Raw genomic sequence first — 26,581 nt, 5'->3', positions numbered from 1 at the left:
CATTTGCCTCGTGACGTAGAGATTGCGCTAGCGTTTTTGTGGGCAGTTGCCCTCTGTACTAACCATAGGACGTACACGTGTCGTTCACTAGAAGAAAGAAAAGCAGAAATGAATGGAGTGCCCTTTCACTACACCAGAGCCATTGTACTACACCAGAAGTCTCAAACTCACCTCGGCCAGCGGGCCGGAGTTGCGGAATTTCACAAGGGCCAGTCGGTACAGGGAACAAGGTAAAATCGGTGGGGATGAGGGGCGTATGCTACTATTTAAAAATAATCCTTCGCACATATCATGTACCGGTCATTCTTGAAGTAGATATGGCACCAGGATTCCACCAACATATTGATACCGATTGCCAAAATGACTAAATTGCGGGTACCAGCTCTGAATTATAATTTTTGTTTCATGGTTATGTTTCAACATATCATGACCCCAATGGTTGCATCGCGAAAACAATATTTAAGACCATACATGCCTGCCTAGCTCACCAAAATAAGTTTAAAAAAGTGGGATGAAGACAGTCCTGTGCGGGCCACAGGCCGGACACAAGAGGATCACGGGCCGCGTGTTAAAACCCCGTGCACTACACCTTCCCTGTCGTTAAGGGCTTCTCAACATTTTCTTCTTTTCCGCATACGATCAGATGCCCCAGAAGCCGACACTGCTACAGTTCCTTGACGCACGAAAGAATGCGTAAACGTGCTGGAAGTGTTTCAAGTCACTGTTACCAAAGAGAAGAAAGCAGCGAGGTCGCCTAATTGTCTACCCACCACCGGCGCAGATGCGCGCAAAATGTTCAGTGCCAAGGCACTGTCGCTATGCGCGGACCTGCCACGGGACTCACCCTGTGTGACTTGTTTCCGGCTTCCTCTCTCTTCGCCAAGTGCGCGTAACAGTGATTGATGGGGAAGCCCTCCTTCCGCGTGCACACATCGCTGCGCAAGTGTGCAACTACGGTCGGCGTGGCGACGCAGGCATTTTCCCTCATAATTGCGCTCTAAGAACAAAAGTGGCCGCGTACCTTCTTTATATCTCTGCGAGCATTGTCGATTGGCTAGTTAAGCGAAAGTCTGCGCTTTGTGTGGTGCAGAAATGCTCTATGCCCCTCCCCCCCTCTTTTTTCGAACATTGGTGTAGGTTTCATTTTCCCGCTGTAGCTAAAATCCTTCATTTAACAGCGGCTGTAATCCTGCGCGCGCTCATTGAGAGCAGACATGTAAATACGTTAACGAGCTGCTCAGCCTAAAAGAGCACACACGTCCAAGGAGTTGGCACTGAAGTTCGTATAGTTAATGACGACTAAGCGAGAAAGGCACAATATCCATAAGGCCCGCATATATATGTATAAAACGCACACAGCTTTTATAGTAAAGTGAGAAAGTTGTTCTTAAGATAAACTCTTGGGCACCAAAAGGTATAGTGCAATGAGACGTGGAGGCGAAAAACACATACGGCAAGAGCTTTCCCGTTCTCCGTGCTTCTTTCGCCAGTGCCTGGTAGAACTGCCTCTTTATGCTAGGCTAGTTTCAAGCTGCAGTCCGTGCTGACTGGTAGTCTGTCACTATTGCATGACTCTAAGCTGTCACTTGTATGATCTATATTACAATAAATAAACAGGCACTCTACTACTGCTTGATAGAACGTTCAATTCAAATAAGGAATACAGTTTGGTTCACACTCTTCTATGATTATACATTTGTCTTTGAATAAGAGGGGAGGAAGTTATGTTTTCCATACATCGGTAGTTTATATTATGGCCACCAGATGACGCCAGTGGGCCCCAGAAGTAGGTATTCGCAATATTCTGTGCAAAAGAAAATTGTTTGCCCTCCTTCATATGCGTAAAAATATGAAGGGTAAAAGTATAATCAGTGCGTAAAAACAACAAAGATGGTTTATGAGCCATATTGTCTCGAAGTGTTTAAGGGCTTGCGAAACACCGTCATGGAGTTGAAGCCGCAGTTTCATTGACTTGGCGTGAAAATAAACACACCATGCACAATGGTCGTACGTCCGCCTTACAATTGGTGTTCTGTGTGGTGGCTTCTTTTTCACGTAACCCATCCAGCAACCGCTTCTCCGCTATACTAGGAAAATATGAATGAGGCATATTGCTGGCAACAGAATGTGCAAGCTGAGCTTGACAATGTAATCGTCCTGGCAGAAAAAAAGTCACCTAGGTGGAACCTGTGTATGAAACACGTGTACGCCTGCGCATCATTTGTCGTTTTGTGCCCTCTTAGATAGCACCTCACCCACTGTTTCTGCATCATGTTGTTTTCATTTTACGTACTTGTCGCTTTCTAGGAGCGAAGCTCCTTATGCTTGCACGACGTCCGTTGACGTCGTTCTTGTCGTAGCTTCCCGCCGGAGCGAATCAAAAGTGTTACATATGTTGTACATAAAGCGTGCACAGTGCCCATATGGTTCAACCATGTATTTTACTGTCCGTTCGTACGAGCGTGCATTTGTTCGTCCGTCCATGCATTTGCCTGTCCGTGCGACCATCCGTCTGTGCGCGTGTCCATTCCTTCGTACGTTTGTGTATCTGTCCTTCCGTCCACCCATCTCTCCGTTTGTTTACTATATTTAAAGTCGATGATTCTAACGTGGACAATATGACCTAGGTTCGCTCCATCATCAGCATTCACTTCGTAGATTGGCTGCCAATCTTTGGGGCTATACTCCTTAGAATGTACACTAGTCCCTCATCATCCATCGTAGCCGTACTTAGTACTCGGAGTACTCACTGGATGGTGCTGCGGTGCTCGCTCCCCTCCGATGCGAGGGAGCCGCGTGCTTTAGTGTGATAGGAGATGGACGGACGGATGAATGGATGGATGGATGGATGGATGGATGGATGGATGGATGGATGGATGGATGGATGGATGGATGGATGGACGGATAGACAGATAGATGGATGGATCGATAAACGGACGGACAGACAGACAGATGGACAGACGGACAGACGAACAGACTTAACAGTTGACCAATGTACCTCCGGAGCTTCGCCCAATCATCATCATTCTCATCATCATTGACCCCGTGAATATGCTGCGATATTTTAAATGCTAAGCATTTCTTACTGAACTTCGACGACTTTAGGCGTTTCTATCTATCTATCTATCTATCTATCTATCTATCTATCTATCTATCTATCTATCTATCTATCTATCTATCTATCTATCTATCTATCTATCTATCTATCTATCTATCTATCTAGCTGCTTACAACTTTCAGTTCTCCTGGCCGTTTGGATAATACAATCGGTAACAACCTTGGTATGGCATAGCCTGATTGTAGGGCGAGAATATTTGACTAGTCATAACATAAAAATCACGACATGTATGTCATGAATGTCATGATATACATTTCATGGCCTTGCTGCTCTTGCGGTGGTCTAGTTCATATGACGTTGTGATGTTAACGTGGGTTCAGGATTCGCTCCAGGAAGAATAACGCAGCACGCATGTGGACAAACGGGCGTAAGACACCTTCACAGACACGACAGGACTCAACGAATAGAGAAAACAAATACATTTGACTCGAGAGCTGGTACGCAAAATAGTCAATCAATAGTGTACAGTTTGTTGTCGGAGCCGATGAAGTTGCCGAGTTGAAGGCGCCGTACGTGGACCATCTGTCCGATGCCGTAGCTCGGTGTTTGGTCTGGCCGCGTGAAGTCAAGAAGGTCCACTCTGTGGCCGTTGGTGCCGGGACTCTGCGCCCAAGGGACCCGCTCCACGGTGGACGCCCTCGGCCTGTGCGTGCTCGTGGGGCGAACCCTGAGTGTGCCCGTCTGCCCTCAGCGTTAAGACCTTGGCCCGGCCCCGTGCACGTTCCCTGGCCCGATCTCCTCGTAGCGGAACAGGCGGGAGCGCTCTAAGTCGAGGCAACAGGATGTAAAGCTCCGGGTTCTCCCATGGACCGGACGCCCAGCGAAGAAGAGCCCAGCCTTGCGATTCCGACTCTCGTGCACGGCCCATGCTGTGTCGAGACACGCCGCGCACACGATCGCCGTCTTCTTCGCCACCGCACGGCGCACACATTCAAAAGGCCACACAAGTCGCCACCGCACGACGTACTGTTTTGTTTTTGCACATTTCAACCCGCGCGCACCATATATTATGACAGACCTGTTACAAAACTGGTATGGTATGAAATGATTGCATCGCGAACACAAGCGACAGGCCCTAACATGAAAATCATGACATGCGTGTCATGTAACAACATAACTACATGCCACACTCATGATGTACTCACGGCCATTTCGCTTGCGTGACAGATACCGAATTTGGTATTACGTGACGTGAATGGATGACGAAGGTATGAGACTGGTGCAAGCATGATAAACATAATATGCATGTCATGTAACAACATGACTACATGTCACACTCATGACGCGCTCGCGGCCGTTTCACTAGCTTAACATATGCCAAATTTCGTAGTACGTGATGTCAATAAATGACAAAGGTATGTGACTGGTGCAAACAGGATAATGGAAAGATGCATGTCATGTTTCGTCGCGTCACGCTAGCAATGCAACGCCAGGCGCCGCTCCTGCCATATACTCGCAGGTGCGCGCCGCGCTGCATTGCTTAGACGCATGCGCGTTTTAGTGCATCCGGCGTCCTTCCCTTACGAAAAGAAGCAGATGCAGTGCTGTCTGGGTAGCGTATCTGCGCGAAATGCAGCCTGTCGCATTTCACGCCGGTTGCCGCCTGCCGTGCTGGTCGCGACGGACGCTGGTCGCACCGGTCGCGCCTGGCGTCAGACTATAGAGTGCTCGAGTTGCGCTAACGTAGCGTAGCTGTGGCCAGCGTGTGCGCGCGTCAACCTTACATTGGCGGTTATTGGGCCTTTCATGATGCACTTGCGGCCGTTTCGCTAGCTCCACGTACGCCACATTCGGTGTTACGTGACGTTAATGGATGACGAAGGTATACGACTGGAGCAAACATGATAATCATGACACGCGCGTCATGTAACAACATGACAACATACCACATTCATAGAGTGCTCCCGGTCGTTTCGCTAGCTCCTCATATACTAAATTTGGCATCACGTGACTTGAATGAATGACGAATCTAAACGACAAATCCAAACATGATAGTCATGACACGGAAGTCGTGTACGACATAATTTACCTCCACATCGCAACGTTGTGGTGATTTTACAGTGACATCTCAACCTTTCTCATTCGTGCTTACGTGTGAATATACATGTGATTCTGTGTAAATTTAGTGGGTTCTTGCGTTGCAATTTTTTATCAGTGATCTACGTTCTGTGATACCGTCACAGTGCCTTGAGTTACATCATAGCTGTGTCTCTTGTTTGTGCAGCGTTCAACCGATATCTAGAATGACGAATCGTCGCACTCGCCACTGTACGAGTGACATCTGCAGTAAATTAGGCCACATCAGAGCATGCACGGTGCCAAGGACGCACGTCCCTTGCAATTTTTCTCCATTCACAGGGCTTGAAAACAATTAAAATAAAACCAAACCATGCTATCCTTCTCCCCTCTACTTTTTTTTTCTTCCTACGCCTTGTACTTTACCGCCTGGCATCTCTTCCGGGATGCATTGCTCGTGCGCGGTGTTCCAGATCCCTGGGCACAACAGAAACAGACCTCCCCTCAAGCCGCGTGGTTGACGGTGCGGTCAGTGTTTTTCAACATGCCCTGCGGCTATTTAGAAGGCCGGGTGGGTCGCCTTGACATTGTCGCTGTCGGTTTTTCGACCCGCAGGGCGCCGCCAGACACCCACAAAGGTTTCGAAAGGCGAAGTTTAGGGGGAAAAAATAAAGTGGTGCCTTTTTTTCTTCTTTTTATTTCTCTTTCTTCTGTTAGAGCCCCGAGGGGCAATGGTGCATCTAGCCAAAGCCCATAGGGCGTTCCTTTAACAACACCATGCTTGTAACCAGATTCCCTCAGTCAATCCTAGAGGGCCTTCTACACCCGCTATTTATTTTTTTAGCCCGTGAACAAAAGTGACTAGCCAGTAAAATAAAATTAAAACAAACGACCACCATCTGTCCTCAGCACAACGGGAAGGATAAACGGCCTTGCTGCTTCCGACCATGTTGGGAACAGTGGAAACCCAAGCAGGCGGCGAGTGAAAGTTCAGAAAAGGAGGAACGAAAGATTCATTGCTGCCCCACTTCGCGTCTTCTCCTTTTTTTATGACTCTTCTCAATCCGTGGCGGCACGTCGTCCGTGCTACCGCGAAGATTCCCATACGTACCTCTCGCCTACCCTCTGTTGTCCCAGTACGTGTGCGATGCGCTCGGACGAGGTTTTACGCAAGCCAGGCGGGCATGCCCGTTCGAGCCAGGCACCCACGGTTCTCACCATCACGGTGGGATTCCGGGAAGCAACGTAACACCGGAGCGCACGCACACCATGGTCAGTGCGTGCTCGCGAATGGAAACGAAATACGAGAGCGCAGCCTCGTCAGGGCTGACGCGTATGCTTATTGGTTCGTTTCGAACACGTGACAGTTTGCGCGCCCTCTCAAGGAACCCTCGGTTGCGCGAAGACGAGAATGTATGCATTAGGGCTGGATGGCAAACATAAGCTCAGAGGGGCCTTCTCGTGCAGGTGCAGGACTTTGTCGTGGATAGCTTCGCGCTTTGTGGGGTCAGATTGGTGTTGACGTGTGGACCTGGTGTGTTCCAATCCTCTTCCCATTACTGCCTAGATCGTGATTGGACTGCGAAGTGAGCCTTCACTGACGGGTGCCACAAAAAGGGTGAGTTGAGAGCTGCCTTGCGCATTCGTAATGCTTAAGCCAGGGCGGGACGTCTTAGAGCTGCTGAATATGACTTGATTACGGGTTGCAGTGGCGTGAGACCCCTGTAAGAACAGTCCGTGCAAAAGTAGATTCTTTATATTCTGTAGAGAAAAAGGCTCGGCCGTGCTCACGGATAACTTTGCACTCACGCTACATAACTTAGACCAATGAGGTGCTCGCTTATAACGTGGCCCTGCATCGTTGTCTAAAAGCAATGGATAAAGAAAAGTAACAAAAACATTCAGACCAAATGTTTTTTTTTGCACAATTAAAGAATACATTGGCTACATAAATTCCTAATTGAAAATTATGTAGATATTAAATGCGAAGCATTTCTTAGCGAACTTCAGCGACTTTGAGCGTATCTATCTATCTATCTATCTATCTATCTATCTATCTATCTATCTATCTATCTATCTATCTATCTATCTATCTATCTATCTATCTATCTATCTATCTAGCAGCCTACGACATTTAGCTCTCCTGGCCATTTCGATAATGATATTACTACCAAACTTGGTATGGCATGACATGACTGTATGAAGAACATATTTTACTAGTCATAACCTGAAAATTATGACATGTATGTCATGATTTACATTTCATTTTGCAGCAGCTCTTGCGGTGTTTTCGTTCACATGATATGTTGCAAAACTGCTATGCTATGACATGATTGCATGGCGAGCACAAGCGACAGACTCTAACATGAAAATCATGATGCGTGTCATGTAACAACGTTACTCCATGCCACGCTCATGATGCGCTCGCGGCCGTTTCCCTAGCTTCACTTATATCAAATTTGGTATTATTGGACGTGAATGGATGACGAAGGTATGTGAATGGAGCAAACATGATAATCATTAGACGCGTGTCATGTAACAACATGACTACAAGCCACTCTCATGATGCGCTGGTGGCCATTTCGCTAGCTTCACTTATACCAAATTTGGTGTTATGTGACGTGAATGAATGACAAAGGTATGATACTGGCTCAAACTTGATGAACTTTCCATGCGTTTCATGTAACAACATGACTACATGCCACACTCATTATGCGCTCGCGGCCGTTTCGCTAGCTTTACATATGCCAAATTTGGTATTACGTGACGTCAATGGATTACGAAGGTATGTGACAGGTATGTGACATGATATAACTATGAGATGCGAGTCATGTGAGAACATTACTACACACCACAGCCAAGGCGCCACAACATTTCGACGTGACGTGGTGCGCGTGCTCACGGGCGTTCATTCAGTCTGGCCACGCTGGCGTTGCCACGTTAGGCACCGGTCCCGCCATATGCTCGCCGGTGCGCGCCGCGCTGCGTTGCTTTGACGCATGCGCGTTTCAGCGCGTTCGGCATCTCTCCGTTTCGAAAAGAGAGAGACGCAGTGTTGTCTGGGTAACGCATCGGCGCGAATCGCAGCATGTCGCAATTCGCGCTGGTTGCTGTCGGGCCGCGCCGGCGGACGCTGGTTGAGCCGGTCGTGCATGGCGTCAGACTATAGAGTGCTCGCATTTTGCTAACGCAGCGTCGCTGTGCTCAGCGTGCGCGCGCGTCAACACTACATTGGAGTATATTGGACTTTTGATGATGCGCTCGTGGTCGTTTTGCTAGCTCCACATATACCAAACTTGGTGTTGTGTGATGTCAATGGGTGACAAAAGTCTATGACTGGTGCAAATATGATAATCCTGACACGCGCGTCATGCTAGAACATGATAGCATACAACGCCCATAGTGTGCTCATGGTCGTTTTGCTCGCTCCACTTATATTAAACTTAGTATCACGTGACGCGAATAGATGATGAAGGTAAGCGACACATCTAACATGATAATGATGACATGGAAGTCATGTACGGCATCACTTACCTCCACCTCGCAATGTCGGGCTGATTTTAAAGCGGCATATCAACCTCTCTCATTCGTGCTTCGCATATCATCGATTCCCACGGTATGTGGGATCTGCCATTTTTTTCCTTTCACAATAAAGGGTCAACAGGAACATACGCACATATTCAGTGAGTGGGTTATCAGTATAGGTCTTGCAGATGCTTGTCTCAAGGTAATGTAGAAATTAAAAAGGAACGCCAAATACTGATGGGAAATATTTAGTTTGTTAAAAATTTATTTGGGTTCATTTCCTATTAAGGCTCCTTGGGCACCGCCTTTCATAAACTTTTAATCACAACTTTGGTCAGTCTGATTTTCATTTTGTCGTAGGTTTCTATTTATTTATTTTATTTATGTTGCACATCCTTAATGGTAGATCAACATTCGTATCGCACAACCTCAATACAAGCGCGCTACAGGCACCGTCCCTCGGTAAATGAACCATGGAAACACAGCGCCTAGCCATACGAGTCCCCCGTGGTGGTGCACCACGCTTACAGGTATTGTTTACTTAGGCTTAATTGAACGTTCAGAAATCCGCGTGGTCAAAACTAATCAGAGTCCCTCCACGTAGGATAAAATTTGGTCGTTGACTTCCATGCACAGCTGTAGCTTTTCTCTTCCTCCATTGATTATTTCCCTTACCATATTTCTCCAGCATAATGTAGTCAGCCGGTCTGAGTACTGGTTAACCTTCATGTCCTTCTCTTAGATGCAAAGCAGCTATTTGACTCACGTGTGTAACGCCATACGTACGTGCGTCCATACGAACGCGAACGTGCCACAACGCGTTCCCATCACCACAGGTTTTGGAGCGGTGCCAAGTAGGTCGCACTTCTCTCACGGGTCTCGCTGACGTCTCTCTGATCCTCCCCCACAGCACGCTCGGCGCAGCGCTCGCAGTTGCCGGCTTCACCTCACTCTCTCTCTTCACCCTCGCCACCGCCCGCAACGCTCGACGGCACGTCGAGTGGAACCACTTTTTCGGCTTGTTTATCTGCGATGAAACTTAAAAGAAACCCAACGCGCCTCCAGTGTCTGTGTTTCAAACAAACAAACGAGGGAGGTTAATATGTTACTTTAAAATCAGCCCAACGTTACGAGGCAGACGTAAATTACACCGCGCATGACTTCCATGTCATTATTATCATGCTTGCGCCTGGCATTCGTGTTCTTCGTCCATTCACATCACGTCATACCAAATTTTGTATATGTGAAGCTAGCGAATAGGCCGGGAGCACGCTATGAGCGTAGCATGCGGGCATCTTTTACTGGACATGCATGCCATGATTATCATGTTTGAACGTGTCATTTGCCTTCGTCGTCTATTGACGCCATGTAATATCAAATTCGGTATATGCGGAGCTAGCAAAACTGCCGCGAGCGCGGTAGTGTAGCATGTAGTCATGTTTTACATGATACTTATATCGGGCTCATCGTGGTTGGACTTGTAATTTAGCTTCGTTGCCTGTTCACGTCACGTGATACCGAATTTGGTATATGTGGAGCTAGCGAAAGGAACGCCAGCGCTTTATGAGTGTAGCATGTAGTCATATTTTACATGACACGCATGTCATGATTATCATGTTTGGACAAGCCATTTACCTTTGTCATTCGTTCGCGTCTCGTAGTACCGAATTCGGTATACGTGAAACTAGTTGAACAGCCTCGAGTGCACCATGAGCGTGGCATGAGGTCATGTTGTAACATGACACGCATCTCATGATTACCGTGTCTGTACCAGTTATACACCTTCGTCATCCATTCCAGTCCCGTAATACCAAATCTGGTATGACGGGACAGATAAAGAATAAAAAGTAAGACAGATAAAATGAAAGCGAAAGGTAATGTGAATGAACAATGAGAAAGAGAGTGAGGATGATTAGATGACGCAGTCAACAGGCTCCGCAGGTGTGCCCTTGCGGCAACGCACAACGTCATCAAGTAGCGCGAGCGCCAAGTGGCGTGGTGTGTTCCTGTCGCTTCGCGTCAAACGCACCACAATAGATTGCGTTCAGTTCAGTGCTGGCTTTTTTATAGTCTAACGTTTCACCTGCTCTTATTACGAAATACCTGCCACGATAAACAAGCTCTAGGCAGCGCAAGGTGGGCTACGTTCTGTTTGCGCTCCCACGGCCAAACAACCGCGCCACCCTTTACCATGTGCCAGCGCGCAGCAATGCGTGCAGGGCGCAAGTTTCGCTTTACAAGGTGATCGAGTTAGGATGCGCCGCACCATCCTTTTTTGTGTGTATTTATCTTTTCTCCTCCACGCGCCTGACAGCGTCGGCTTGAAATGATGCACCGATACGGCAGCCACTGTGGGAGCGATCACGCGCATGAATAAGCTGACGCGCGAGCAACGCCTCCACGTTACTCGAGTTGCGGTACACCATATGGTCGCCCGTTTAAAATTGGACACCCTGGTTATAGGAAGCGTCAAAGCAGGACGTGTGAGTCTGGCGGCGAACTATGTGTTGCTGTGTCTGTAGTTGTTAAAGCACAGAGGTTCACAAAAGAAAGAGAGAAAGAAAGATGACGTAACGACTATGCTATAGCGCGTATACGTAAGTTAACGCCTGCTTTTCCTTTGGGCCCGCCTGAACCACTTTGATGGCAGTCTCCTCTCCCTGCATGATTTCCCGACACTCAGTGATCCGCTAGAAACTACCGTGGTCCGACCACGTGGTGAAGTCTTATTTACCATGATTGTTTGCAAACTTCTTTTTTTTCGTAGATATGCTTCTAAATGGCAATGTAGCATCCCCTCACCCCCTCCCCCTCCCCCTTTTTTTTCTTCTAGATACTCTGCATAATTCCTTCATCCATCAGCCGAAGTCGATGACCACGGCAATGACGTCCTGTTTACTAAAAATTAGAGAAATAAAGATCTTGCGAGACGTTTCTTTTCCCTCTAAATGAACCAAATGCACTCCCACTGAAACTGAGAAAAACGCACTTATTTTTTGGTCGGGACAGCTCAAACAACTTTTTGCCAGTATGTTCCTCTCCCCTAAGTACCACAAATTTATACTGTGGCAAAAATCTACGTAGCCCAACATCGTGAGTATTGAGGAGTAAAGTTTTTATTTGGCTCACATATATTGGAACATTTCAGTTCGGCACAAATTGACTAGTAAAACAAGTGAGAAACTATTCGAATGTACGGTATAGCAATATTTTGCGGAAGAATTAACGCCATCTTTGTGCTAACGTCGGTTCCGTGCTTCGTCGCATGGGCGTAATGGCAATTACTAAACTTGAACAGCGACTGGTGCTTGCTGGCAACAGACGCACTATTCTGGACAGCCAGCAGTGTTTTCTTGTTTTTGGCGTCTGTTGAACGCACTCAGAATTGCTCCAGTTAGTTATATGCCATGCTGTTTCAGACCACTTCTTCTTCTTTAGCGAATAGATAGATGTACAATATCGTCAATTCATGCACGTTTTATTTCAAATATACCATGTCGGAACGAATGAAGGCAATGATGCCGCAGCGCTAGACTCGTAAAGAATCGCAAAGAGACAAAAATAAGTAGGAAAGTGAGCCTCTTACTCTTTATAGCCGAGTTTTGTGATTACATACCATGTGCTCCAGAAAGTGCCCCTTACCCCTACAGACACCGGATTGTAGAACGTAAACACGATAACCAAGTAACTATAGGCCACAAATCAAAGCTTTTGGGTGAGAGCATATTGGTTGTTTTGGTCACAAGTGTTGACGCAGTGCTGGGTTAATGAATGTGGCTCAGTTTGATTAAAAATATTGGATGATTTTTTCTTCTTGAGAAACTGCCCTCTCGAGTTCATGTTTTATTAAAAAATTGCGACATTTTCATTGGAACTGTTCTAGAAGTAGAAGATACTTAGACATGCTTTGCGTTCCTGTGAAATTTAGCCTAGTTTGAGTTTCATTATTTGGCCATTTTTTAAAGATACATTAAGTCTTTAACTACGCTATCGTACACGAACGAACACGAGTGAAAAAAAGGGTGTGTGCATCCTGACTTTCACTTGTTTTCAGCCATTTTCAATGGCACAGTTATAAGACTTTAAAGTTAATGTAAGTGAATTAGCCCGACTTCGTGTCTAACCTCATGTTTAACTTTAATTAGCACCTGCTGTGAAGAGGAGCGTGAGCCGGTTTCTATTTATCATGTATTGTTCAACCGTGCAAATATACAAGTGTATGTAATACTATGGGCGTTAGGAGATGCGACTCCTGCAGCTTGCAAGAAATCAAAATGCAAATATTTTTTTTCAAATATCGCAGACATTCAAGTAGATGCACCCGCACGTAATGAAGTTAGTGCCTAATATCGAATATAACGCGACACTGTCGAGGAACGAATGTCGTACAATGTCTGGTACATGGTGGCCAATGGGCGATTGTGTGATATATACGTGTACGACATAAATGTGACTCGTTAGTATTATCGCGTAAGCATTAATGCACCTTTCTTTTCTATCTAGGTGTTGGCTTATTGCCGCGTGGCTGGCCTGACCACGAAAAGGGTAAGTGGTGATGTCTTTGTGCCCTTCACTGGTTTCGTTCACATTGTTTTTTTTTTTGGCGGACGGCTGTCATCGTGATCGATCTCTACAGTCCGTCTCACCCGACTGAGTTTATTCAACGAGAACTTCTAGTAAGTCCTCTACTATACAAACTATCGCCCGTGACAGGGGGTCCATGTTACTTATCCGCGTCACCTCATATGATTTGTTAAACAGAGACTTTTGATTGGCCTACCATAGATTCTAAGACCCGCAACAGGGTGTCGGCGTTCTAATTCTTGTCACCCAATTGAGTTTGTGCAAAGAGAACCTCTAATTACTCTACTATGCAAGTTACCACCCATGAAAGAATGTCCATGTTATTGGGTTCGTTCAACGGGGAGTCTAATTGGTCCTTTCTGTTTGGTCTGTGTGGCGTATCGGGACGCTTTCAAAGTGGCCCGAAGGGAATCGCACTGGAGACGCCAAGAGAGCGAGTTGGAGTGAGTGTTGCTAAGATTTGTCAGAGTTACGTAGTGTGCAAGTGCTTCAAATGTCTACTTAGGAATACGTGCGCAAAATTGACCAGATGAGGATATTAGTTTGTCTGCCATGTATTCGTGCTATCTGTAGCAGGATATCTATGGATATGAACACTGTGGCGACGTTTGCGGCCACAGCCGTGTAGTAAGCCCCGCGTATTATGTCAATGCGCGGGGTTAAGTTTGTACCGCCCCTCCAGGAATAGCAGCGCGTCACCTCCCTGTTATGTCAATGTGTGGGGCTGACATTGTGCCCCTTCCCCGAGTAGGAGCGCTTCCCCTCTTTTTAAATTACGTCAATGCGTGGGGCTGACTTTGCACACACCCCCGAATAGCAGCGCTTCCTCTCCCTATTATGTCAATGTGTGAGGCTGATATTGCAGCCCTCGAGTGGAAGCACTTCCCCTCTTTATTATGTCAATGCGTGGGGCTAACTTTAGCCCCCCCCCCCTTCCCCAAGTATCAGCGAGTCCCCTCTCTATTACGTCAATGCGTGCGGCTGACTTCGTACTCCCTCCTCGAATGGCAGCACTTCCCCTCCCTATTATGTCAGTGTGGGGGGCTGAATCCCCTCAGACAGATCTCCCCTCAGTCTTTCTTATCGCTCAAAAACGAGAGACAAGTTCTGCTAAAAAAAATAAAAGAAATAGTGGAGAAAGCATGGAACTTTTTGCGCTGGCAAAAAGTTCCATGCTTGGTCACTGTAACTATCGGTTCCTGTCCCTTGGACACCACACAGGTACAACAACCCATACTGCGCACGCATAACAGCTGGCCCAAGCACTGCCAGAACGTGCTCACGCGCTAGAGCAATGCGGCCTTTGTGAGCGGTTATGTAAGAGGCTGTGGCCTCTCTCCCTTACACTCTCTCAGCAATCACGTGATGGCGTCGCGAAACGAGACTATGCAGGCACGCGATGAACCCTCGCGCCCCCGCGTGGCGTGCCGATGAACCCGCGGGGTGTGCTCCAACAGGAGTCCGGGACATGTAACAACAACCGAAACCCCAATGAATTCATCGTGTACTCCACCTGCAAGCTCACGTTAACACCGGGTAAAGTTCCGTGAGCCACGGAACTTTAAGCTGGGGTGTCAATACAATATATATGTCGTTGTGCAAGCACTGATACACTGAGTGTATAAGTGATTGCGAAGGCTATAGTAATGATAAAGAGATGTGATTTTGTGAAACTGCGTTTGCGTAAACTAAGTCTTCACAAATAAGCGTTGGTTCTCTCTATAACACATTGTTTAGAAAATTATGATGTATGTGATACGCCAGCAGGAGACATATTTTGTACCGCTACTTTATCTTAACAGCCTTAAGTAATCATGCTTAATCTTCCAATGCTTCGCAAGACTACAATCTCCACCAGCTGCATTCTAAAATGCAGGCACGAAATTTGTAAAGTGCAATGTGACTAGAGAACAGCCGTTTCAGTGAATGAAATAATAATCTGGGGTTTTGCGCACCAATAACACGATCGGAATATGACAAGGGCTGTAGTGGAGGTCTCCGGAAATTTTGACCTCCTAAGATTGTTTAACGTGTACCTTAATGTCATCATCATCATCAGCCTGACTACGTCCACTGCAGGACAAAGGCCTCTCCCATATTCCGCCAGTTGACCCGCTCCTGTGCTTGCTGCTGCCAATTTATACCCGCAAACTTCTTAATCTCATCTGCCCACCTAACCTTCTGTCTCCCCCTAACCCGCTTCCCTTCTCTGGGAATCCAGTTAGTTACCCTTAATGACCAGCGGTTATCCTGTCTACGCGCTACATGCCCGGCCCATGTTCATTTCCTCTTCTTTATTTCAACTATGACATCCTTGACCCCCGTTTGTCTCCTAAGCCACTCTGCTCTCTTCTTGTCTCTTAAGGTTACACCTACCATTTTTCTTTCCATTGCTCAATGCATCGTCGTCAATTTAAGCTGAACCCTCTTTGTAAGTCTCCAGGTTTCTCCTCCGTAGCTAAGTACCGGCAAGATACAGCTGTTATATACCTTCCTCTTGAGGGATAGTGGCAATCTACCTGTCATAATTTGAGAGTGCTTGTCGAATGTGCTCCACCCCATTCTTATTCTTCTAGTTACTTCCTTCTCGTGGTTAGGCTCTGCGGTTATTACCTGCCCTAAGTAGACATAGTCTTTTACAACTTCAAGTGCACTATTACCTATCTCAAAGCGCTGCTTCTTTCCGAGGTTGTTGTACATTACTTTCGTTTTCTGTAGATTAATTTTAAGACCCACCTTTCTGCTCTCCTTGTGTAACTCCGTATTCATGAGTTGCAATTCGTCCCCTGAGTTACTCAGCAATGCAATGTCATCGGCGAAGCGCAGGATACTAAGGTATTCTCCATTAACTCTTAGCCCTAATTGTTCCCATTCTAGGCTTCTGAAAACCTCCTGTAAGCACGCGGTAAATAGCATTGGGGAGATTGTGTCCCCCTGCCTTACACCATTCTTGATTGGTATTCTGTTGCTTTCTTTATGAAGCACTATGGTAGCAGTTAATCCCCTGTAGATTTCTTCCAGAATTTTCATATATACTTCATCTACGCCCTGATTCCGCAGTGTCTGCATGACGGCTGATATTTCTACTGAATCAAACGCCTTCTCGTAATCTATGAAGGCTATGTATAGTGGTTGGATATACCCTGAGAATTTCTCTATTGCCTGATTGATAGTATGAATGTGGTCAATTGTTGAGTAACCTGTTCGAAATACTGCTTGTTCCTTTCGTTGATTGAATTCTAATGTTTTCTTTACTCTGTTAGCAATTGTCTTTGTAAATAGCTTGTATACTACAGAGAGCAAGCTGATCAGCCTGTAATTCTTCAAGTCCTTGTCATCTCCTTTTTTATGTATTAAGATGATGTTAGCGTTCTTCCAAGACACTGGTACCCTTCACGTCAGGAGACACCTCCTAAACAGGGTGGCTAGTTTTTCTAACACAATCTGTCCTCCATCTTTCAGCAGGTCTGAAGTTACCTGATTCTCACCAGGTGCTTTGCCTCTTTGCATGCTCTAGAAAGCTTTTCTGGCTTCTTCTATCATTACTGGAGGGGTGTCATCTGGGTTACTGTTAGTTCTTGTAGTATTAAGGTCGTGGTTGTCTCGGCTACTGTACAGATCTCTGTAAAACTTCTCCGCTATTTTCTCCACTTGTCCTTGTAACTTTTCCGCTTGACTTTGAGCGAGATGCTCAAGGTCAAGCTGCGTGCGATGGAAATAAAATTATCGATGAATTATTAAGAAACATGAAGGCAGCAGGGGGGAACACAGAGCGAACAGGGTTTCATATCCATGCAAATAAAAAGAAATTGTGGAGACCACGTAATGCTTACGACTGGAAGCCAGTGGTCATTGAGCATGCAAGCCAAACATGGAGCAGTATGCGGCCTGGAATTTGCGATTAAGTTTAAAAGTCAGCCATCAACTCCTCTTATTTCTACATATGGTGTCATATACCCATCTTCGCGGTCATTGGCTGATTTGAGCGTCGTGAGCAGCGTAGCGTGAGAGGCCGCGGCGCACCCCCTGTGTATTAGTTACTCATCATAAGCTTCCGTCTCCCCCTTACTTCCTCTATTTGTTTTTTTTTTTTTGAGCTGTTGCACTGCCAAACGCCTAAGCCAAGAATTGGAGTGACTTCATCATTATGTTTTTTTTTGTGAACAAAGAAGTATATGCTGAAGACTCAAAGTAAAACCGAGTAGAAATTACCGACTCAAATAATCACGGAAGTAGGGTAACTGCTGTGACTCTGGGGTAACTGTAAGAGAATTTCAGTTTCTGAAGTGCCATATCAGCAGGGAATAAGTGTGGTAACTCCAAGTATACGCACGTTTCAGAGCATTTTCGATTTTGCATGTACCTTCCATACCATAAATAGCCGCTATTTTGTCGAATGCGCAAGACAAATTAGTCGTACTTCTTTAAGCTCACAGTTGTGCTTACAACAAAAAAACAAGCACGGTGTCCCGCAGTGCGAAAGCTATTACTGTAAGTGCAGAACGTTAACGAAACGCACAATCGAGAACACCGGCTGCGAATAAGTTCGAAATGCGAACGAAGGCTAAATAAAGCTGCGGAGCGCTTAAAAAGAAAACGCAACAGCTGTTATGATGTAGCGATATTCGCAGTCAGCCATTCCGATGAATAACGAAGCGAAAAGATTTGCATTCCGGCATATTTCCCCCCCCCCCTCGACGCACGGAGCCATTGTTTGCGACCTATTCTTCTTCTTCTTCTGCCGCTTTTTTTAAAGCGCATACGGAGCGCCTGTTTGAAACAGATTTATGTCTCACAAGCAGCCGCGCTGCCCAAACAACGAAGGCGAGTGCAGTTGCTCCAAAACGCGCCTGCTGGTCGCAAAGAAGCGCGAACGATCAAACGCAGCTGCGGCTGTTGGCACGAACAATGGCCATCTTCTGTGCACTGATCGGGAAGGAGGAGGAGGGGGATAACACACGACAAAAAAAAAACGAAGAAAATAAGTTTGGGAGGAAGATATATTACTCGCCTCGTAACCTTTTTCTTGGACCCATCTTTTCCGCACACGTTCGCAGAAGAAGTGCTGTTGGCGTTTATATAGCGGTATACGAGCTCCAGTGCGCAGCAGAGCCGTCTCGGCCGCCGTGTTGTGGCAACTGACTTGGGAGTGGCAGCCCTCGTAGACTTCTCTGCCGGTCCACGTGAGACGAGGTGGCCACGTGCGACGGTGCAGAATGGTCTTTTTCGGGAATACGGAACGTACGGAGCTTTGTTTCGCACTTGTGCAGGGTGTAGCCACAAAAATGCGTTGGACAGGGATCGACCCTTGCGACAAAATCGGTCAAAGTATGACAGACTAATCTGTGTCTTTTCCGCGCATTCACAGGCTTAGCATGCAGACAACCAGCCATTCCATAACGCCTAAAATGTTAACTACACAGATGTAGTGTCAGATTCCAAATTTTTTCTTGGCAATAAATCTTGTTTTACATCATGCCTCTTTAACCCGTAAAATGGCAACTCTTATTAACTTCCATTCACGACATAACTAATGTTTGACTGTTGAGAAGTTTTCCGTTTGAAGGCTACAGTTGCAGTTGGCGAAGTTGGCACAGTGAAGCTAGGTTGAATGTACCTTCTTCTACGCACGTACATTCAGCATGTTGACTTCACCGGCTATGACACGCAAGACATTGAAGGCACCGTGTCTCTTCGTATAACTGAGGGACGCTGGTGACGGCAGGTCACATGATAGCACTAGTGATGCGAAACTCTTGGTACGCTGTGGACCACCGATAGCATCGACAGTTCACTTTAAGCTATCAGTACTGCAACAAAACTATCGATAAATTATCGATAGTATTACCGATAGTGCGATCGACCGTAACAGCAATAAAATTACTACAGGTAAAGCAATTTATGATGCTGTGAATAATTATGCCGTTGCTGACCGACGACATTGGGAAAATATTCACAATAGCCTAGTGTCAGCAATACATACTTCTTCTATGATGACTCTTTTGGTGACATAAATAAAAAAAATGATATTTCAGCAGCTGAAATGCTGGATAAGGATAGTCCAAAACATTCATATTCAAAAGCAGTGAGTTACATCTTACAATTCACCAACTGATTTCTTGATGTTCTTATGTTGAGACGTAGAACTCCAACCATCACTACTTGATATTTTACTTTAAAATCTGAACCTCCCTGCCTTTCCTTGCATCTTTATCTCTCTCTCTCTCTTGAAATCTGAAAATGGAATAATAATTTGATGTCATGCAGTTCCGCATATATTACATATAGTAGCTACGGATGAAGTGTTCAACTTGCTTATCACGTGTGAGCGAAGGATTGTGCCGACAGAACGCGAGCATGTCCACTTTTTGTCTTTTAGCCTGCTCCTAAGGTTCTGCCATTTACCACGCACTCGAAGAACGAAGTTTATGCTTCAATAAGTTCACATATTTGACTTTACGCTATGAATACTGTATTCTCAAACTTACTATCGATAGCGCTATCAATAGTATTTTCACCCATCGAGAGGTTGATAGTCACTTAACTATCTATAATATATAGATAGTCCCTATCTATATCGATAGAGCTATCGATGTTTCTGCACCACTACACTGTACTTTTCTTACACGTGTTTACGTCCTGTCGCCATTCTAGCTGTCTCCACCACGTCCGTTCTTCCAAGCTCCAGCATGTATGGCGGCCAAATGGGTGTGCCGTGGCATATGGTTTGCTAAGGCTAGAACTTTAAAATGTCTCTTTGAGTGCCCGCTTGAGCAAAACACGGCATGAGAACGATGTGTTACAGAAACCCACGTGACATATGTAACAGACGACGTCATTTTGTTACCTCACTATGTGACGTTTTATTGACGTCACAGATCGCAGTAATTTATGACGTCGTTATGGCATAGTTGTGAAGTCACGCGATGACGTCAACACATGACATTCTCGTTTAGTGGACGGAGGTAGCGAGACACCACTTAAGTCTACCTCAAACTGCGGCTTGCTGCAGTTTCTTGCAAAAAGTTGGGTGCCCGATAGTAAGTTTCTTGCATTTCCAAGTGCGCAGCAAGGATTTCGGCTTAAACTGTGAATGCAACGCGCTGCTGAACTTTTTTGTCGTTTTTTCTATACTTCTCTGTTTGCAAGAATCGGAGACAAGTCGTTCGAGAGCACGCTGAGGATGACATCTCTACACTGGTCCTCAGGGTGGATTTGCATTTGCACATGGCACCGCCGCGGTGGTCTTGTGACTAAGGTATTTCGGCTGCTGACCCACAGGTGACAGGATCGAATCCCGGCTGCGGCGGCTGCATTTCTGATGGAGGCGGAAATGTTGTAGGCCCGTGTGCTCAGATTTGGGTGCACGTTAAAGAACCCCAGGTGGTCAAAATTTCCGGAGCCCTCCACTACGGCGTCTCTCATAAACATATGGTGGTTTTGGGATGTTATACCTCATATATCTATCTATGCATTTGCACATGCGCGGCTAGCTGGACGCTGTACGCACTGGCACAGTGGCAGTGTGCATGAAGTATGACAGTGGCGACACGGTTGCAGTTTTCGAACAAGAAAAAAAAACAAAAAAACATAAGAACAGCGACAGTTCGTAGTGTCTTACCTCTGAGTGGAAATTTGAACTGTATCGATGAGATGTGCCAGAACAAAATGCAATATCAAGATATTGTTTGTGTAGTCTTGCGTATTGAGTACATGCGTTGATTTAGCGATTTCCCTTTTCCTGGCATCGTTTCGGCTACAGAGGCGCCCGGTCATCAATTTGGCAAACTACAGCGCATTCCCGCGAGTCAATTTTTTGCTTGTCAAAAATAGTTTGGCGACTGAACTAGATGTTCGCTGCCATAGCAAGTATGTGAGAGCTTAAGGCTAAATACCGCCGTTGACGTCGGTGTTCTTGTGATGTCCTGCTATCGATGGCGCATTCGTGGCGATGGTATTCAGGACTGGGACGTCTCCAGATTTCTAGAACATAGAGCATCAGCAGTGACCAGGTGGGCACACCATCATTTTGCTCTCTGCTCGGCTTCACTGAAGTCGTGACAATGTTCTGGCGTCTTGTATGGACAGACGTTAGCGTTCTGTGCATACACACTAGTGTTGTTGATGACCGAATATTTGTGAATACCTCCAGCTGGCTCAATGTCGACGTCCGTTTATGTGATCCTTTCCTTGCGCCCTGAACAACCCTCAACTCGGTATATATGAATTGGGGCACTTCTAGTTCGCCGGCATGACCACTTTACCATTTTAGTAGTCTGATTCACTTTCCACGCGTAGCTCAACCTTGATGTAGCTGTCGGCACTTCGCCGACAGGTGATGATGAACATTTTTTTTAAAACCTTTCAGCATCATAACGCATTCGTTATTGTCCGGTACACTTTTCAAATTCAATTGAAAAAATTTCGCTCACGAGTACAATAACGTACGTACGTAGCGAGGATGGCTGCATAAAATTTACTGCTTCGACCTTCCTGTCAACAACGGGAAACAACAGGCAGACGGCTGGGTTATGAGAAAAACTGTACTGTAATTCGCATTTCCTTGGTGAGTTCCTTGCTGTACTGTAAGGCGCCTTTCCCTGGTGTGTTCCTGCATTTTATCTCTCTGCTTGTACCTTTTAATGATGACCCCAACATTTAGCGCAACATCTATTTTACGTGGATGCAAAAGTGAATCTTTCATATAACCAGAGCAGTGTGTGTGTGTGTGTGTGTGTGTGTGTGTGTGTGTGTGTGTGTGTGTGTGTGTGCGTGTGTGCGTGCGCGCGCGCGCGCGCGTGTGTGTGTGTGTGTGTGTGTGTGTGTGTGTGTGTGTGTGTGTGTGTGTGCATGCGTGCGAGCGTGCGTGTGCGTGCGTGGGTGGGTGTTCTGAACGCAGGAGTTAATGAAAATAACAAATGTCTCTGATTACCTTCATATAACTTCACGTCACAAACAAAGGATTGCACTAGTAACTGCACATCACTCACCACCAGAATCGTACTTGCATACCTAGACAAATCATTGCAATGACAAAGTTACATTTAAAATGGTGCGTCGATACAAGTTCGAACGAAAGGCATTCCAGGAGAAATATTTTCAGCTGCAGAGCATATGTTTGTACTGCTCGAACTCGATAAGACTCACAGTATGCTGTTGAAGGTGGTTACCATGGTAAAATTTATACGATATTGTTTGCCCCTACAAGCCCTTTAGTCAAACATGACACATGGTGTTAGTCCTCTACACACTTAACAGAGATGAATTTAGCCCGATATATGTGTAGGCAATGTTCTTTCCAGTCAATATGGTATATTTAATACGTTGCGTAATAAGCCATAGTTCATCTCCTGCTTTTTTTCCCTTCCTATTGTAAGAAACAGGTGTTACAATGCGACTGAATGTGTCCCAGCTTCGTTCTAGCGCCAGCTCATGTTCAAAGATGTACCTTCGGCGAGGCCCCTTATAACCTGAAAACTTTCGATTACGATAGCCATGAGAGAACAAGTACCGAACAGGTTCATAATACACATTGTTCAGTTTCGTGGTAGCAGACTTGCAATAGTCGTTGTCACATGAAGCTAAACAGCAGCTGCCTTTCGCCGCCTAGCGACACAATAGCACTTGTAGTATCTTCACTATTACTTATGCTGGTTTCTGAAATCTATTGTGTGTTTCAGGAGTTTATTTACCTAAAAGCACTGTGAGGCTGTGGCCCTTGTATGATAATTTCTACGAACGAAAAAAAGAAATTGCGTCTCTCTCTTTGTTTTCGAGGGGTCACGGCGTGCGACAGCTGTGAACAGCCGAGAGAGCTTCACTTGCAATGCTTCTTTGTATCGAACCAGAGTGTCGCGGGCTGTTCATACGTTAGGATAACAAACAATGCGGGTAAAACTGAGGAAAAAGCAAGTAGGTGGTGTTGACACTGACATTGCATTGAAAAGAAAGCGACTTTTGGTTTAACTGCAGTTGGATGGTAAAAAAATTGGACGGGACAAACGCAACCGAGTGCACTATTGCATATACACCTCTTGCGCATGTCGCGTCAAATTGTTGCGCTATTGCATTAGAGCTTCGCTACAACAAAACGTCCATTCTCCAGCCTAAGCGAGTTTTGGTTGTTCTGGAGCGAACTGCCGTCTAAGACCACGTATAAGAGAAACCTAGTCACCGTTAAATAAACATAAGACCATGTAGTTTCATTTAGCACTTCATAGGGCTATGATATAGAATTATAAGAGATCGAGCTAGGGACCGTAACAATAGAGTAATGACCGCGCTCTGTCTCCCACTGCGGGTCATTGACTCAGTCTGTTCTTCGAAACAATCAGGAAGGTTGGCTGAAACGAAAGGCGGCTTTCGTAAAATCATAGATACGAAAAAAAAGGGTAGCCAGTAGCCACGGCGACCGCATTTCGATGTGAGACGACATGGAAATAGTTAGGCTCCCTTGCTATTTCGGAAATATTGTGGCAAGCAAAACTAGGAGATCTCTTTCTTCTGTTGACGTACTCATTTATTTGTTTCTTTACATGCTTACGTATTTGCTTAAGTCTTCCTATCGCATTGAGCTATGTTCCCTCCAAACTGTTTCCTTGCTCCATGCGCTTAGCAATGCAACTGTTCAGTTGTTGCTGGCAATGGCGACTATCATGACGTTCATATACAGGAGACAATAAAACGCGGAAATGTGAAATGATGAGTCACCCTGATGAACGATCGCACTGACGCATTAGAGAGTGCTTATCGCTGACAAAGCCACGATGAAAATAGCGCCAGTGTTAGGAGACGACGCTTACAAACACTCACGTGAACGGCTTACCTTCCAGAGCCGCATCTGTATACGCTGGCCGGCGCAGGGCTTTTACGCGCATGACGGCGAACTCTGAGAGTTATATAATATGAGCTTCATGCACTCCTTTTGTGGAATCAAGTGCGTGCTAATTTACCTCAGGTGGCCAAAATTAGCCTGGAGTCGTTCAACATGTACAGTGAGTAGCGTAAGTAGAGAGAGAGAGAGAGAGAGAGATGAAGATGCAAGGAAAGGCAGGGAGGTTAACCAGACGCAAATCCGGTTTGCTACCCTGCACTGGGGAAGGGATGAAGGGGAGAAAAGAGGTTGCAGAGAGATAAGAAGGTACAAACAATCATGAGCACACTCGGGGGAAGTAGATTACAGGGATGGCTTCGTGCTCAAAATTTATTTACACCACTGCCTGCTAGAAAGGACACCATAATCTGCCTGCGGCAAATGAAAAGTTGGACTTTTAAAAAATACGTATACAAAGCTTTACAGCAGCCTCCAGTAAAATGAAGAGCAAGAAACCGCCAAATGTTGCACCCTCTGCCACAGATTTCGGAGAGCAACAGTACGTGGCATGGCAGTAGCATGTACAGGAGCTTGGGTTAAATATTTAAACACTGGGCGCTGCTGTTCCTCACGAGTGGTCGTGCGCCTCCTTGCTTCACAACACGTGGACTTGACTCTCTTGTAGGCTACCTTGCAGGAAACTCCAAGCTCCAAGTGTATTGAGCGCGCAGTGTCAAAGAGTGGAAGTTTTTAAAATATGTGCATTATAGAATAATGATGATACAGAAGAGAGTGGGAGGTCTTTCGTGATGTAAGCGCTATAGCTGCTAAGCCATTGCAATTTAGATTTGGCTGTCGCATTTAAAGATTTATCAGTGCTGAGTTCAGGCATATAGCTTATACGAGACAACTTTGCTCGAATGGCGGACTGCCTTTGTCCCACTTTCCTCTAAGATCTTCTCGCGAGTGGGAGCTTGTTGTTACAGTTGTTAAATTCTCTGCTTTTCAATAGACAGCTATTTCGCTTTCTTGGTATGAATAATAGACGAAACTGAAATGCGAATATTGAATACGAGTGTTCTGGAGAGACCTTAATATATGATTCTTCCATATACCCATGTAAAAGAATGGAAGTTAATGTTACACCGTACTGGACAAATATTCGTGGTGTACCTGTCCGACTCGGTGGTATGGTTATTAAGGTGCTTGGCGGCTAAGAGCCGTGGGTTCGTTACATTTCACGGTGATCCCATTTCAATCGTGGTAAAACGCTACAGGCCCGTGTACTGTGCGATATGTTTGCTCGGTAAAGAGGTACTGACACGAAATTTTAGGTTATGACTTCTTCGCGTCAAATGAAAGGCCAAGCTCTCAAAAGCCCGGAAAGTCTACTCCAAAGCGTGAGTGCACCCTGAAAAAGTTCGGCATGTTTTTGAAACCTGCTTTCCGTTCATACTGCACCCCGTCGCCACAAACCGGGATAAACTAATCACGTGCTTATGCAAAATGTCGTGAATTTCTCTCTGTATAAAAATAGAATATAGTTTTTTTCTTCTCTCTTTTCATGGTCGTACCACACACCGGCTTTTTTGGTGACGGACAAGCGGCCCTTTCAATGTTCTTGTACCTGACGTCATTGAAACTAGCCTGACTGCTTTATGAACTCAACAGAATCAGTATACGGTAGCCTGGCATCAAGCTATAGTGTTGATGTTGGCAGGTGCGCCGTGAAAAGGTGGACTTTATTATGGGAATAAAAATATTTTATCTGCGTTTGCTGCGTTCTATACGCTTGTACAGAGCAGTCTCTGTATGCAAAATATTTGTATGGCAGCGTGAACATGATTTTCAAAAATACTTACAGCACCCCTTCAATGATTCGTCAAAAACATTGTATTGTCCGAATTTCCGAAGCCCTGTACTACGGCGTGCTTGATAATGATATTGCGGGTTTGGCGTGGAACAACCCTAGGCGTTGTTGTTATCATCAGTCGCTTAACTATAACTCTATAGCCTATGCAGGCCGTTATTGCAGTGTTTGATAAGCTGGGCCACCTGGCCTTATGTTGTAGACGAAGCATAAGTGTGCGTCACGATGCAGAAATGACCCGAGCGCTGGTTTTGACCTGAATGTTTGTTCGAAATACGGGGACAAAAGAGGTATTGAGGAATCCCATCCAAACAATGCACAAAAAAGAATCCAAGCCTTGAGTTTACGCGAAACAACTTGTTCCGGCACTTCTTTTGTCTTGTCTCTGTCGTTCCCAAGCCGTGTGGAGCCGTGAATATATTCCTGAATGTTCAATTGTCCACATCGGTTGAGTAATCACGTCCCCGCTAATTTCGCCTAGGTAGGACGTAGCCTCAAGGAAAAGTGGTAGACGCGCAATTTGTAAGGGGGGCCAGTCCCCAGTTGCAACATGGTCCAGATGTAGAAAAAAAAACAATTATGGCTTGAAAGTGTGCCACGCTGCGCTAAGATTCAAGGTGAATAATTTGTTCATTCCAGTTTGTTCCTGCTTATT

The 26,581-nt window shown here is 45.8% G+C and overlaps 1 long non-coding RNA gene across 1 annotated transcript in view; it reads right to left on the bottom strand.

The window, feature by feature from the left end:
• The window catches only part of LOC142803227 (uncharacterized), a 35,110-nt gene extending 9,019 nt beyond the window's left edge, over positions 1 to 26,091 (bottom strand). The window contains exon 1 of the long non-coding RNA XR_012894014.1: positions 25,919 to 26,091. This is a non-coding gene — a long non-coding RNA (uncharacterized LOC142803227). The remainder of the gene's footprint in view (positions 1 to 25,918) is intronic.
• Between the last annotated feature and the right edge of the window lie 490 nt (positions 26,092 to 26,581).

This window comes from Rhipicephalus microplus, chromosome 3 (assembly GCF_043290135.1).
Source record: "Rhipicephalus microplus isolate Deutch F79 chromosome 3, USDA_Rmic, whole genome shotgun sequence".
Lineage (NCBI taxonomy): Eukaryota > Metazoa > Arthropoda > Arachnida > Ixodida > Ixodidae > Rhipicephalus > Rhipicephalus microplus.
This window is presented reverse-complemented; position numbering and strand designations above follow the sequence as displayed.